At 43.0% G+C, this 6,000-nt stretch overlaps 1 long non-coding RNA gene across 1 annotated transcript in view; it reads right to left on the reverse strand.

Moving 5' to 3' along the window:
- Window positions 1-5,002, reverse strand: part of LOC140902677 (uncharacterized) — a 50,534-nt gene extending 45,532 nt beyond the window's left edge. Inside the window, exons 1-2 of the long non-coding RNA XR_012156103.1 lie at window positions 4,958-5,002; window positions 3,907-4,214 (exon numbers count right to left, since the gene is read on the reverse strand). This is a non-coding gene — a long non-coding RNA (uncharacterized lncRNA). The remainder of the gene's footprint in view (window positions 1-3,906; window positions 4,215-4,957) is intronic.
- Window positions 5,003-6,000: the final 998 nt, after the last annotated feature.

Consider the following 6,000-nt stretch of genomic DNA (forward strand, 5'->3'; position numbering starts at 1 on the left):
CATTTTGTGCCCACTTTACATAAGTATAAAAGGTGCAGGGCAATAGTGAAATTAAGCCCACAGTCTATAAACCTCTTTAGGAGCCTTCCAGATGAATGTCTCTCTGTAAGAGTAGAGATTATTATTATTTACTATTATGATATAGGACATCTCCTCCCACAGTGCTTCACTTAAAGACTGAAGAGGAAAATAGGACTGCAGTTTCTTTTTAAATAAATAAATATCGTGCCACTCTTAAGCACGTAACAGAACGTAGGGCGCTAATCTCTCTCTACAAGAAATGTAAGCATAACTCCTATGAATGTCAATGGGAGTTATGCCTCCATAAGGAGAACAGAACGGACACTGCTGAGTATTTACCAGTCAAATCAGAATGTCCAGGCAAGCTTAAATGCAGCTTACATACAGCCAATTTGGATCAATGTCACGCCAACACATTGGGATTTCTGATTGCAACTGGCTTGCGCTGAAGGAGGGAGGGAGATGGGTTTGCCAGATCGGTATTGAAATGGCCAAGCCTTTAGCTTGGGTAGCTAATTCAATACTTAGCAATGGCCAGACATTGCAGACAAGAATGGAAAAAACCCACCCATCCTTCCTTCTCTGATCATTTCCCCTTCAACATTCTACACTAGGCACCTAGACCGCCCCCGAACTACACGAGTCTCTTGGGATGATGCCATAGCTACGGAATATTGCCGAGCCCCTAGGGACAAATCGACCCGTCAAAATCAGGGAGACAAAATCAACCAGCAGGAAGAAAACTCTGTCCCTGTCTCGATAGCAAAGGCTTGGAGGACAGGAACCAGCACTGCACAGAATTCACAACCTGAAATCCTGCTTGTGAGGCACTAATAGGGCTGATTCTCATTTACACGAAGATCCCTTTATACCACTCTGCAAGTGTAAAGGGCCCTTTCCGGGGTGAATATTTACTGCTACTTTAAGGCTCCTTTACCTTACCAGGTTGATACAGGGGCCTGAGCAACCATGAGAACCAGGCCCATTGTCTATACAGGCTCCAGTTCATCACTGACCTGCACACTGGGCTGGCTCCCTAGTATAAAGGGGATATAAGGAGGATATACATCTGTGCCCACTTTAAGGCCCCTTTACAGTGCTAGAGTGGTATAAAGGGAAAATTAGGCCCAAAGGGATCCATTCATGCGAGTCAGACAGCGGCACTTCGGCCCCACAGCCCTTGCTCCTGATTGCTTACTATGAGCAATGAACGTTGCAGCCTACTCCCCCACTGCAACCTGCACCGCACGAATCAAATTCATCCTTGGTGTAACTCCACTGACTTCCATGGGAGGAATTTTATCCCAGAGGTCAGCGACATCTGACGGAATTATTTGTTGTGAATTAAATTTTCTTCTCCACAGATCCCCATTTCTGATAACGTCTTTGCTATTCCCAGGCAGTTTATGCCAACAAATTACAGCCTCTGGGGTCCCCCTACACTACTGAGAGCATGTGACTGCTCACCTTAAAAAAAAAAAAAAAAAACACCGAGTATTGTCTCTGATTGGATGACAGATTTTTTTTTTTTTTAAATGGAGTATACCCAGTGGCAGGTCGCAAGGGGCCGACAGCCAATGCTTTTGTTCATGCATAACAAGCACCCTCGCTTCCATGGGACTCCTATGTGTTCACCCTACCAGCAGCCATGCCCCAAATGTTCAGGTGAACAAATGCATTCACACGAGTGCTTGTGCATAGCAAATGTGTGTATGAAATGAACAGCCATGCTGAATTGCAAACGCTCCCCACTCTACCCCCGCAGTATTCAGACATCTCTAATGTCAGCCCATCTCCTCAATGTCACCCATTTTATGAGTCTGCTTTTTGGGGAAGAAGAATGCTGCTATGATAAAGCACAGGACTGGGACTCACAAGATTGTGGGCAAAATAACTGGCTCTGTTGAAGTCAGTGGTAAAACTCCAACTGACCTCAGAGAGGCCAGGATTTTCTCTGAGTTTCTGGCTTTGCCACAGGTTTCAGAGTAACAGCCGTGTTAGTCTGTATTCGCAAAAAGAAAAGGAGGACTTGTGGCACCTTAGAGACTAACCAATTTATTTGAGCAAAAGCTTTCGTGAGCTACAGCTCACTTCATCGGATGCATACTGTGGAAACTGTGGCCTTGCCACAGACTCTCTGCATGACTTAGCTTAAGTCACTTTGGGTCTGATCTGAAATCAATGAGAATCTTTCCACTGACTTCCGTGGTCCCTTAACCTTACCCAATCTGATTCTCCATCACCCTGCACCTTGCATTGTCGCTTATGCTAGTGCCCAGTGAATGTGAAAAGGCTACCAGGCCAGAATAACAGCACTTTGCACTGGTGTAAGCAATGACGCAAGGAGATGTACAAAAGAGAATCAGGCTACTGATAAATTGGAGCTTTAATAACTTCCCTGCCTCACAGGAGCACTGGGAAAATAGATCCATAAATATATGGGAAGTGCTCAGATACTAAAGTGCTTGTGATGATATAAATACCTAAATAGATCGATGACAAAATAGCTAAGGGAGATTCCTCTTAGATTTTCACTGAGTAGCTCGCAAATAGATAGTATGCATGTATTGAATTCTTTTGAATTACAGGGCCATGTCTGAGGGGGGAAAAAAATCTTGTTTATTAATTTGGAATCATCATATAAAAATAGGACAAATATTTCATATTGCACTAAGAACTACATCAACAGCAAGGATTAGGTACATCAGTGTTGGTTTCTCCTGCTCTTTTTAAAAAGTTTCTGATGAACTCAGTCAACACAGGATGGAAATTAACAGGTCCAACAAAATTCAAGAGTGAAATCCTATTGTATACATCGCAGGAGAGGATTCACATGAAGTTGCAATGCTACAAAACGTTTTTTCAAAATTATCTCAGGTGATGTCACTGAAATTTAATATTTATTCATTGATTATGAAATCTGTTTCTTGGAATATAGTCATGAGTTGTTTTTTTAACTCCATTACAGGACCTTTGAGTTCCTCGAAGAGCAATCAAGATACCTTTCCAAACAAGTTGGTATATTTTGCAGGTGAAGTCTAAGTCAACCAATCTGATCATTAATGGTCAGTAACGCACAGTTAGTACAAATCTTTGACCCAAAGTTCCCTTTCAAGGTAAAGTAGGTACATTTCGCAAATTGCATCTGGAGCAAGTTGGCAGGAAATCCAATGACAGGGGTAAAAACCAAAGTGAATTTGAAATCAGAAGGGAAGAATTATACACAATTCAGTAAAATCCCATTATCCTCACACAGATTCACACAGAACAGATTCTTTGTAAATTCCCAATTTTGGAATCTTGAATCCATGAAAAGGAATGTGCAACAAAATATATATATTTTAAATATTCAGGTAGATATAATGGGAGGAAAATGATATAGAAAATGTCAAGAAACCATTTTCCAAACCATCATATCACTTTTTTCCCCTCCTCGCCCTGATAAATGACCTCTGTTAGGGAACAAAATGTTTTAAATATATGTACATAACAGATGGGGGGTGGGGAGAGAGTGGAAAAAAAGCAAGAGCCCCTATTTTCAAAGCAACCATTGATAAATGCTATGCTATTACCGCTTTTTTATGTATAATGCAATACCCAGCCCCCTGGATAGGGAAGGTAACATTTACATAAGTAAGAGTATTTTTAGAAGACAATCCAACATTCCTCCCTATGGTCTGATTGGTTATGCAACTATAGTGCATATCTTCTCTTTAGTCAGTGTCCTGCTATTTGACTAATTCACCATTTATTAGAAGTTTTACTTACTACAATTCAATTATAGGAAGCTAGTTTCGCTTAAGACTGGTATTTTCTTGACATGCACTGAACTGATAACCCCTTCTTTAAATGATACGATGCAAATAGGTGCAAAAAAAATCCTACCTCAGGTTTTAAATCCAGTTTCCAAAAGGTGCCTTTTTTCCTTCTTCTTTTTTCTCCTCTTTTCCTCTCTCTTCTTTCTTTCCCCCCCTCCCTCTTTCTTTCAATGGCTTTCTTTCTTCTCCACATCCTCCTCAGGCGTGTAATGGGGTTATTTTTACTTTCGGTTATCTAGCTTTATGAAGAATTGACACCACTCATACAGCTAGATAACCAAAGATAACAACCAACCCCTGAAGTCTACAGCATCAGCAGCAAACAACAAAAACAAAACATCTTCTTCTTCTCCAGTGGGTTTCAGCGGCGCACGTCTTTTTAGGAGGAAGGGGAAATAAATAAAAAGATGCAAATATTAAAAATAGGAACCAAAGCATGAGAACATACATTCATTGGGGACCCTGATCCTTCAACTCATTGAAGTCAATGGCAAAACTCCCACTGATTTCAATGGGACAGGATTCAGCCCTTTGAAATTCATTTTTAAGCAAAAGTGCAGTGTTCAGGAGAGCAACACAAAAGATTCAACTCTTAACTGGGTGCAAATCTGTTTTGACTCACTTCCACTGATATCAACAAAGGTTTTTAATGTAGAGAATTAAAATCTTTTATATATATATATAATGTTTAATGTACAGAGCTTTAACAAATTTGCAAACCTAAAAAAAACCCACCAAGGGTCTGACATAGGTGAACATAATTTATCCATAGATAAGCATGCAACTTTATAGATGCCTATACCACTAAGTGACCACACAAAAATATTTCCTGATTCCATTAGCATTTCAAGAATGCAGAGGGGAGGGAAAAAAAACGCTAAATTGTAAAGCATCAGGGATATAGATTTTCTAAAACCAATGCCTTGTAGAATAGGAGAAGGGAGGATTGAAAATACAGAAGGAACGGGAGCGAGGACCGAGAAAGAGAAACATATAGGCTCAGACAAGCTCAAAGAATCTCTATCAGACCACGGGTGACCCTGTGCAAACACCCACCTCAACCCCATTCAGCCCCTCTCTTAAAAGCAGCTACTCCCTTCTAGGCTAAAGGCACTTACATGCTTGGGGGTGGGACAGAGCCGATTTCCTTGAGAAAGCCGCGGGCTCGCCTCCTGTGCTCCCCCCCCCCCCCGATCGGTCTGCTGCTTTGCCTTCTCTGCAATTGGGGCGTCCTTGCAGCAGGCAGCAGAGCCGGGCTGCCCCAGAAAGACCCCCCTCCAGCATGGACTCAATGCCAAAGAAGGGCAAAAATTCCCCCCCCTCCCCCCCGGGCGGATCCCGGTGCGAGCAAGGGGAGCCCTGCACATGGTCTGAGCAACTCTGAGCTCACCGGCTGGTTTTTGCTCCTTTTCCATCCCTCCCCCTCCAGCCCCTCCGCTTCTCCCACCGCCCCTGCTCGCTCGCCAGCTCTGCCCGCAGCCTCTGCGCCTGGAGGGGGAGGGGGGGGGGAAGGGATGCGAGCTGCACTTTTCATTCATTTTTTCACGCGGCCTTCCCCCTCCGCTGCCCCTGATTGGCTCGGGCCGGCCTGACGTCACCCGCCCTGCCTCCAACCGCTTTGCGACTCCCACCAGTTCATTCAATGAGCAGAGCCGAGCTGGCAAGTGGAAGTAGGAACCCTCCTAGACAGACACACACTGGCTGGAGCAGGTTGCTTTCCCCTTAACAGTGGATAATAATTTGCCAGACACCTAGTTCCAGGTGCACATGAAAACAGAAGCCAGGAGTCAGTCAGATATCTGAATTCACTTTTAAAACAATAAACCCGAATGCCCTTTTGGTTTTTTGTACATCAAACCCTTTTCATTGACCGAATTATAATTTGTACTGCTCACTAACCGTAGTCGATCAGGTTAGTATGGAAGGCGTCAAACACTGATTGTGTCATTGTATATACATCTAGATGAGTATGCACACACCTATAGACCCATTTATTTACATCTAGCGTACAGATATGTTTGCATACCCAGTCATATCTATCTCTTGATTTGCAGATCCCTCCTTTCACAACCGAAATAATTTTGTAAAGCAACGACATGACATTTCTCCCCAATGCATGTAGCTCCTTTGAGCCAAAGCCACCTTTTGTTTTCTTGTGTGC

Source organism: Lepidochelys kempii, chromosome 24, assembly GCF_965140265.1.
Source record: "Lepidochelys kempii isolate rLepKem1 chromosome 24, rLepKem1.hap2, whole genome shotgun sequence".
NCBI classification, from domain to species: Eukaryota; Metazoa; Chordata; order Testudines; family Cheloniidae; genus Lepidochelys; species Lepidochelys kempii.